The 10,561-nt window shown below is 38.7% G+C and overlaps 1 non-coding gene across 1 annotated transcript; it reads right to left on the minus strand.

Moving 5' to 3' along the window:
• Positions 1–3,430: 3,430 nt before the first annotated feature.
• On the minus strand, positions 3,431–3,504 carry TRNAE-CUC. Its single transcript has one exon. It is a non-coding gene; the product is annotated as a tRNA-Glu (tRNA).
• Positions 3,505–10,561: the final 7,057 nt, after the last annotated feature.

A 10,561-nucleotide genomic window follows, 5' to 3' on the forward strand; every position in this document is an offset into this window, starting at 1 on the left:
CAAAACGTATAAAACAGCAATTTAATCCAAAAGAACGTGAGCGCTTTCACGGACACACATTTCCGCTTCCTCAGACGTTATGCTAAACATTTCAAAAATGAAGACTTATATAACAAAGCTTGTTACTCAATTAACATCAGTTATATAATTGATTGATATCAATCAAGCATAAGACATAAAATTATACAAAATATAAAAAATATAAAACAAAAACAGGCATATCAATGGACAAGCTCACCCTTATATTCGGTCATGACAATAATAAACTGTCTAAAACAAAATTGATTTACACGAGAACACTTAAGTTAAAAATCCCCATGACATGATAAATGCAACAAATTTAATATGCTATGGAGTGAAATAACATACCATATTACCTTAGATTCCTAGCTTTAAGGGTTTGAGTGGTACGTTATCATTTAATCCCCTCCCCCTGTGCACACCTAACCTTAGAATCCATTTAACTTCCGTGCTCTCAGTCTCATTAGAAATATCCCCAAGTCGTAGACTCTCTTGCTAAATATGCGATATTTGAAAAAGGAATGTATGGTTGTTACCCATTTTCAATGTATGTTTGGCTATAGCACTATATTCCCGTTTCCTAGCAGTGCAATAAATATGGTACTTATCCTCTCCCTTAGGGATCTGTTGGTTTTACCTACATAGTAACAAAAACACAATTGACAGTGTGCAATATATACCACATTTTTGGTGTTACAGGAGCCACAATTTCTTAATTCTCATAAATAACTCGTATTGGGGTGCTTAAAGAATCGTGATTCATCTATAAAATTACATTGGGCATATGTCCCACACTTCTTAGTGCCCATAAACTTTGCTTCATCTGCTTTTTCAGATGTACCTATCCCTCGATAGCATAGTTGTTGTTTCAGACTTCACCGATTGCTGTATACAAATGTGGGATAATTCCCTATCAGACTCTTGGTTATATCATCCACCAAGAGTATATGCCAATTTATAGCTATCGCTTCTTGTATTCTATTAACATTTCCACAGTATGGGAGTGTTATAGCTATATTACACAAGGTCTCATTTTGTCTCACTGGTTTAGCATCTCTACTGGAAAAGTATGGCTTAGTTCTACTTTGTCTCAGGCTACTAGCTTGCATACATGCTTTATTAATCTTCTCCTCCTCATACCCCCTGCTAAGGAAATCATGCTTCAATGTTTGTAATTCATTATTCAAAACTGAATCTTCACAACACAGCCTCGAAATCCTCATTGCTTGTCCTTTAATTATGTTCCCAAATAATACTGAATTGTGCATACTTTCCCTGTGTAAAAAAGAGGGTCTATAGCAGGATTTCCTATAGACCTTAGTTTTCCACTGGTCAGCTTCTGTATAAACCGTGACATCTAAAAAAATTAATAGATGTACATGAACATTCCATTGTAAACTTTAGAAATGTACTGGTAGAATTAATATAACCAACAAAAGATATGTGTTTCATTTCCTTTCCATACCAAAAAAGGTAATCTACAAATCATCTATAAAACAGTACGTTCAGATGATTTAGCATAACCTCTTGCTCCCATGCTACCATAACAAGGTTAGCATAGGTATTCGCACAGCTTGTACCCATTGCTATCCCCTTCCTCTGTCTAAAGCATTTGTCTTGGAACAGGAACATGTTACTTTCTAAAACTAACTCTAATAACAGACATAGGAAGTCAATCTTGGTCGAACTGATTAAATTGTAATTTATCAATAACTTCCTAAGCACAGGTATTCCTCTGTCATTAGGAATACAAGTAAAAAGAGCTTCTGCATCCATAGTCGTCAGTATTAGACCTTCTAAGGTATCTGAATGCAAAGTAAACTGATACAAATCTTTCAAAAATGTTCTGTGTCCTTAAGTACATAATTATATTTGGACAAGACACTCTTCAATTCATGGTCTAAAAATATAGAAATAGGCTCCGTTGCCCACCCCGCACCTGCCACTATAGGTCTAAATTTAGGCTGTGTCGGGTTCTTGTGAATCTTGGGCAATCCATGTAACCTAGGTATTCGAGGGTATTCTACAATAAAGTATTGAAATAATTCATTTGTAATAAGTCCCATGCTCTTACAATCCTGAAGGTTCAAGTAAATGTTCCTATGTATGTCATGAACTACACTTATGGATACCTGTTCATATGCATCATTCATCAACATTTCAAGCATAGTAGTAGAATAATAGTCTGAATCCATTATAACAACTGGACCTCCTTTATCAGATGGTCGTATAGTTATTTGGTCATTCTTTTGAAGTTGTTTCAATGCCTTTCTTTCACCCGGACTTAAATTACAATTATCTTGCTTATTACTCAATTCAATATCATTATAAATACTATTCTCAAAAGCTTTCAGAAAAATTTCTACATTAGCTGGCAAATGAGGCACATAGGTACTTTTACGTTTAAAGCAGCTGACACTTTGACCATCTATATCAGCATATGACAGTTTCAATGCTAAATTACGTGTAAACATTCGTACAGCCAAAATGGCATCACTATTGTCCATAGTATCTGTGGGTATAAAGTTCAGACCTTTATTCAAGAGTCTTACTTCATCTGAAGTTAAATTATATCGAGAAATGTTCCAGACTAAGTTCCCTGGTTCCACATTTTCTTGATTGTACGCACCCGTTGTTGAATCGGTCCTTCCTTGCGTTTCTGCCCCCGTTGACCATCCTGCTCTATGGATCTCTTTCTTCCTGGTTGAATGGGTAGGGGTATGACTGAAAAAGCCTGGTTCTGCAATTTATCCAACTGTATTTTATGTCGTACATCTCTGTTCTGGCAAACCGACTGTTCACTACCTTTTAGCTGTTGCATCTCAAACGGCGTATCCCTAGGTGTGGAATAAACGGAACTTGATTCATTTGGAGACGCCACAGTTCCCTGTATTAACCCACCATTCTCCTCAATAGTGGTGCCGACCGCAGCACTACCTGTCTCTTCAGACCTCTCATTCACTTCCTGTTCCGGTTCCAAATGCTGACTGGTATTGGCGGTGATGCTAGTTACTCCTCCCACGGAGTGAGGCACATCTCGCCTAGATTCCACACGATTTCTAACGTTGGCAACATGCTCTTCTGTAACCAAAGTAGTAGTTCTTGGCCACATAAACAAATCATTTATGTCCCTGGCCAACTTCTTTCTTTTATGATCGAGCAACTTGTTCTCATACCGTATACACGGTCCACTATCTCCTGCATATAAATCTCTGATGGATCTTCACCATTCATATCCTACAGCTCACTTTGTTGCTCTATTATCTTATTTCTAAGTTCAAATTCAAGTGGTTGGAAATAGTCTAATAACAGTTGTAAATACGCTTTACTTGCATTCAAATTTATTTGCTGCCACCTGATATATATATATATATATATATATATATATATATCTATATATATGTACCAACGCACAAGCAAGGGCTTGAACCCTGGACCCTCAGATTGAGAGTCTAATACTCTACCAACTGAGCTATCTCATACTACAGCAATAAGATCAAAATATTCACATATGCAGATCACTCCACAATGTAGATCTGTCCAATTATATAGATGCTCAAGAAATAAAATGGATTATTAGACTCTGGGCAGATGGTAAAATGGGTCTGAATGGACATTTGCCACAAGCCCATTTTAAAAGGTAGGCTATTATTTAAATAAAAATAAAAATGCGTGCATACATCAATGTTTTAAGACTTGCACATTTACATCATACATACATTATTACATGGATAGTCATATACACATTAATGTTTTATGCAGATTTTTATGTATATGTAAATATTTTGTTCTTATTTCTGTAGTATGAGGTAGCTCAGTTGGTTGGTGTACATGTATGTATATATATATATATATATATATATATATATATATATAATTTTTTTTTTTTTACCCCCTCCCTTTTTGGGATGATGTTACCTTTTTAAGAAGTGTAGTTCACCATGACCCTGTTAAGAAGTTAAGCAATTGAATGATGTAATGCGTTTTACTCACTGTCATTGGTTTTTGCAGTTTTAAAAATTTTATATAAGATACACTTAGAAAAAAAAATGCTGTATTAAGGTCTGATGAAGCAAGGATTTCACCCGTGAAAGCACTTACCCATTTGTTTTCATTTTAATAAAGACCAGTTGTGTTTCAAACTCTGTACTGGATTTTATTCAGCATATAAACCTAGATACCATTTTAGACGTAAAACAAGGATGAGTTCTTAAAGAAACCTGTCTCTGTGGAAAATAAGTTAGAGTTGATTCACCACAAGAGCTTGCAACTCAAATACACTTCTTGCAGTGGTCAGAGAAATCAGTAAAAATGTTTTTCATATTAAGAACCTCAAGTCAGCCAGATTAGCTTATTCAAACGGAGCAAGTGTTAACTTCTCTAACATAAAATTAAGATGCCAAGGAGGTGTACTGGCCTCTTATACAAAATCCCTTTCAAGAGCATTTTGACATGAACCTGCATTGAAAGAGGAGGACTGGATCCGTGGGCAAACATGCTGAAATGGCTGATGCATGAACCTTGATAGAGTAATTATTTATTTATTTTATTTATTTATTTAAATTTGTTGACCGGGAGTGTCCGACTGGACGTAGGTCCATTTTCAGTGGAGGCCCGGGGAGAAAAGCTCCACAGTAAAATAAACAGACAGTAGTTACATTGGATTACATAGCGATTAACAATTTAACATAGCAATTACTTACAACATATTTACAGATGAAGAACATAGTATATCAGTAGACAACTAAAATCTTTATCTGTGAAGTACATAACAGACATTAACAAATGTTACAATGAGAAGTTCCTGCTGTATAATAAATACTAGGCTTATGAGCATCTGAGCTTGCTATAATCAAGGAAGTTAGTGGAGTGGAAAGAAAGGTAGTGGTTGGATGGGGTGGATGATATTAGAGTGGGAGTTGCAAGGGCATAGCCAGCATGTTTTTAGGTGCGCTTTTAGTAAAGTTTTGAAGTGGGTGCATGATGGCTATGGCACAAGAGAATAGTGCTTCACCAGCAGAGTTATTGGCTTTAGTGATCTGCAAGTGATTTTTGTTGCTGGATCTTAGTGGTCTGGTGGTGCGATAGGGTTGGAGTACATTCTGGAGGGATGGGACATTTAGTGGATGGTTTACTAGTTTGTGGGCGAGTGAGAGTTGAAGGAGGTGAGGGAGTTCAAGCCAGCCCAGTTCAGCAAGTGAGAGACAGTGGTGACTACGGTAGGATGCCCCTGTGGCGAATTTGGCGATTTTGTTGTAGCAGGTCTCTAGCTTCTTTAGATCACATTGCCTTAGGTTGGTATATATTGGAGAGGCATAAAGTAGGGTGGAGATAAGGTGGGAATTTGCTATTGAAATCTTTGCTGCTTTGGTGAAAAATTGCTTATTTCTGTATAACGCTCCTAGTTTTTTGTGGACTTTTTTATGGTCATGGATATGTGAATGTCAAATTTTAGTTTATTGTCTATTTCCACTCCTAGCAATTTGGTGTGTTCAGTTGGGTATATAGTGGTGTTGTCTTTTGCTGTGATGTTAAAGTGAGAGTTGTTTTGAGTATGTTTGGTGGGTTGGAAGATGAGTAGTTTAGTTTTGTTTGGGTTGAGTATTAATTGGGCATTGGATAACCATGTTTCAACAGAGGAAAAGGCTTCCTGTGTGACTTTTTGCAGTTTGGGTAGGGACTGGGCTGGGCAGATGATGGTCAGGTCATCTGCGTATTGTATGAGTGTGCCATGTTTGGTGGCAGAGGCTAGATTATTGGTGTAAACAAAGAGTAGGGGTCCAAGGATGAATCCTTGGGGAACCCCTATGGAGACAGGTAGTTGGAGAGATATGTCATTCTGCCATACAACGGATTGTTGGCGGTCAGACAGGTAACTCTGAAACCAGTTGGTGACTGATTGTGAGAAGGATAGGTTATTGAGGGCAGAGATAAGTTGTTTGTGTGGGACCATGTCAAATGCTTTAGATAGATCTAGGAAAGTAGCATAGGAGAGATAGCCATTGTTTTTATGCTGAAGGATAGTGTTAGTAAAGGAGAGTAAGGCAGTGGTGGTGCTATGGTTTGGTCAGAAACCATGCGGAGTACTGGAAAGGAGGTTGTTAGTAAGGAGGTAGTCTGAGACCTGAGAGTGTATGCATCTCTCTAGTATTTTGGAGAGTGGAGAGAGAATAGCTATGGGGTGGTAATTGGTTAGTTCTGCGGAGGGTCTGCCTTTGTGGAGGGGAATTATGTGTGATACTTTCCACAGTGTGGGAACGTAACCTTTCTGACAGAGATCGGTTAATCAAGATGGATACTGGGTAGGCCAGAGCATCAGCTGCGATTTGTAGGTATTCACTTGGGAGGTTGTCTGCTGCTAATTTGGTGGGTTTAAGTTTAGTTAAGGGTTTTTTATGTTGGAGGTAGGTACAGGAGAAAAAGAGATGGCAGTGGGGAGATTACTAGTTGAAGGTGTGGGTTGGAGGGGGGTTGTGTTGTTTAGCTAGTGATAGTATGGTTTGGGTGAAGTGTGTGTGGAATGAGGTAGCAATATTTTCTGAGGAGTGAGGGATGTTAGAAGGAGGGGTACTGACTTTACCTGGGTGGAGGATGGTGTTTATGGAGGACCAGAATTGCTTGAGGCTGTGTTGTGAGGAGTCTAGTGCAGACTGATAGTATTGGAATTTGTCCTGTTTTATTAGCTTTTTGACTGTATTGCGTAGTTCTAGGAATTTTTGTCTGGCTGAGGGGGTTTTGGTTTTGCACCAGTGCTCCCAGGCTTTATCCCTGTTTTTCATTTCTGACTTAGTGGTTTTCTGTAGCCATGGGGAGGGTTGTGCTTTAATAAGTATATAATGAGTAATAAGAAAGGCAATAGGATAGTAACTCTCACAAATATTGTAAAACCACAGAACAACTAGCCCTGGATGGGTGCCTGTTATGCTGTTGGCACCAACCAGAAAACTTTTTCTGTTTGCTAATATATGGTTTTCTAGTAGCAGGCTTTCTTGCCTCCATTATTACCTGATGCATGTCAAAAGAAGACAGATGTCTAAAACAGATAAAGACCCTATCATCCAGGCAGTCAACTGAAGATGACTGATGTCAGGGTGTATCAAACACCCCTGGTCTTGTGTGAGTAGACCCAGTCTGTGATGAATTTTGTGGTAATTGCCCTGGTCATTTCCAAAAGAAGGAAGAACCATGGTTGCCTGGGCCAGAAGGAAGTCAACACAATGATCATGGGGAATTTCTTATGACTCTTCAAAAGTACTCTGGCTATTAGTGGAAAGGGTAGAAAGGCATACAAGAACATTCTTGTCAAAAGAAAAGAGAAGACATCTGTCTTCTAAGCCTTCTTGCATGGAGTCCTAGAAAATAGTTTTGCCTGTTGTTTGTTCAGAGAGAAGGCAAAGAGGTCAACTTGAGGAATCCCCCACAGATGGATGAAATCTTGGAAGACCCCCTAATCTAGTCTCCATTTGTGAGGGTCTACCCTGGTCCTGCTCAGCTCGTCTGCCACACAATTTTGTTCTGGTGGAATGTAGGATGCCTATACAGCAAGAAAGTGCTGTAAAGCTATATTTCAAGCTAACATAGCTATTCCGCAAAGGGAGTGATGACCTGGTTCTCCCTTGCTTGTTGATGTGCCCTGTGACTGTGGCATTACTTGAAGAGGTCTTGGGGACCACAGATGGTTCAGAGAGTTGTGTCCCTTGATCAGGACAAGCATCTTCTTGATATATATATGCTTAATCTGTCCCTGGTGTCTGACATGTACTGTACTTTTATTCCTCCAGAAACTGCAAGCAAAGTCTAAAGCATCTGTGGTGACTGCTTTAGAGCAGGGAGGGAGAAGGGGAGCCCTGGATTTATCTTTCTCTTCTGACAAACCTCAGCACTGGAATCTGAAAAGATAAAGGGTACTGATGCTGGGACTAAAGACATTTCAAATACCACTGTATAATTCTTTTATGGAATCTTGCCAGGGATATCACAAGAAACATAGATGCATGTGACTTAAAATCCTGAGGTATTCCCTCGCAGTGATGAAGTCTGAGTGGAAAGTCTGAGAAACAGATCCAGATAAAGATCTTTTTTTTTTCCTGTGGAAGAAAAGCTCTTTGAACGGAGGGGTCCAGTTGACATCCCAAGAACACAATCCTGTGTGGTGGAGTTGAGGAAGACTTTTGAATGTTCTCTTGGAATCCCAATTTGTGCAAGAGATCTCTCACCCAAGAGAGAGAAAGATCCCCAACATCTAGAGAGAGACTCTGCAAAGACAAGCAAGTCATCTAAATATGGAAAAATGTGGATAACCTGCAATGCACAATAATTACAGCTAGACACTTTGTGAACACTGTTGGTGCAGTGGATAGTCCAAAGAGTAAGGCAGAGAACTGATAATGTTATCCAGACACACAAAATCCTAAGAAACATCTGGATGAATAGGGATGTATGATAAGCATCTTTCAAGTCTAGTGTTACCAGTAAACCTGAAAGAGGAAGAAGAGGTAACACATTGTAAAGTGACATTTTGAATTTGGGCACTGTCACATACAGGTTTTGAAAAGAAATACCCAGAGTTGGTATCCAAGCATTTTCTTTCTTTGGCACTAGAAACAACCTTGAATAAGTCCCCTTTCCCACCTGGGAAGGAGGGACTGGTTCTATCACTCCTTGGGATGGCATGCAATGAAAAAAAGGTGGAAACACAGCTTGATCTGCAGGATGAGGGAAGACCTCCTGTAAAGGAGGAATTTCTTCCCACTGTTATCTGCAACCTTGATGAATGATTTTCAGAACTCATTTGTCTGAAACAATCTGTTGCCAGTGAGAAAATGGAGATTCAAACTTTATGGAACAGAAAAGGGGCCAGGGTGGGAAGGGGTCATAAGGTCTTTTGAATAGTCATTCAGACTTCTTGGACAGCTTGTGGGTTTGGGAGGTTTGAGACTTTTTTGGAACCCCCTTGCCATGTTTTTCTTAAATGTCTAGTGGAATAGAGTTCCAAAGTTTAGCTACATAAAAATAAGTAGAGGGAGTCTTCAAACTGATTTTTTGACTTAAAGGTGAGCACTAGATGTAGGTGCTGTGATCTTGTTTCCCTCAATGGGGTTATATCGAGACTAGCTGGAAATAGTAGGACATATCTTTTGCTTGTCCACTATATCATAAGCCATTTTTATTTGGGTAAGTGTTAAGATGTGTTTTACGCCTGAGCTATTTAGCTTGTGAAAGTGTAACACAGTGATGGATTTTGTGAGGAATGTTAGGTGGCTAACTTTGCAACTTTGTTGTCTCATTTTATTATATTATGTTTTATAATTGTATTAAGTTGCCTGTCATTTTATGACATATGCCATTAATGTGAAATTAGATCTAAAATATGGTTTACATCATGGCTTTCTTATTAATTGTATACACGGTATCATGATGGTGCAGCAGTGATCATTTTATCTCTATTTTATTAGACAACATTAAAATTACAAATTGCCACAAGACTAGACTGGGCATGTATGTGATGTGATATAAACAAGACATTTAAAAATTATGGAAATGAACTTGCATCAGGGTTATCTCTCAAAATCCCCAATTCCTATACCACCCATGAGGCACCCCAAAATTCTGTGAAGCACAGGGGCACCACAGAGCCATAGCTCCATTTTCCTGACCAAGCCCTTAGGATGGAAGTAGTTAAGCATAAGTGCTGAATTACAGCAGTACTGCTGTGGTAATGTATTTTATGAAGGGGTGTGGTAGGTATATGATCAGTGGGAAATAAAATTAAGAAAAGTGCCATGGCATTCACTTCTATAATTATGATAATGACTACATAAAATGAACACCACACTAAATTTAATTTGCTCTGAAATTAACTTTAATTTCAGAGTGATGATTTTCTTTGGAAAACATATTTAAATGATACTGCTCTTACCCCAATATGTCTCTTTTAAGATCTATAGGGACATGACAGGACTCTCTGACCCACACAATTATTCGCAAAACTGTTACTCCAACCTATTCCAGCAGTCAGACTGTTCTTTTTCTTGGCAGTTAGGTGGGGCAAATGACTAGTCAGTGCACACCCTACACACCTAATCACAAAGACTGGCTTTCATGCATGCTTTGCCTGCAGCCAATTAGCTGTTCCAATGGAACTGTTGCAATCCTACTTCTCATGGTGAGCATGTCACTCACACTTTCAACTCTGGCAAACTGCATTAGGAACCGTTTCAAATTGCAAATACACAAAAATAGAGAGAAAGCCCTCTGCTTAGACACTGTTAAATCATAGAGGTGAAATGACAGCATTATCTCTCACTCAGGACTCAACCCCAAGACCTCCAGGATATTGTGCTGGCATCACTGTTGCTGGACTAACAAGATCCTCTGGACATTTTAGCAATAATGGCATTAACAAATGTCAGTATGTGTGGTCACTAACAGCTAAAGCCCAAACATGGTGGTCTTGTTCAGTGATTACAGTTCTACTTGACTCTATGAAATAAGGCCTCCACTGTTAAATTAAAAATAATTCAGTCTTTTTTTACTGGCA

This window comes from Protopterus annectens, chromosome 1.part1 (assembly GCF_019279795.1).
Source record: "Protopterus annectens isolate FY-2018-M chromosome 1.part1, PAN1.0, whole genome shotgun sequence".
Taxonomy (NCBI): domain Eukaryota; kingdom Metazoa; phylum Chordata; order Ceratodontiformes; family Protopteridae; genus Protopterus; species Protopterus annectens.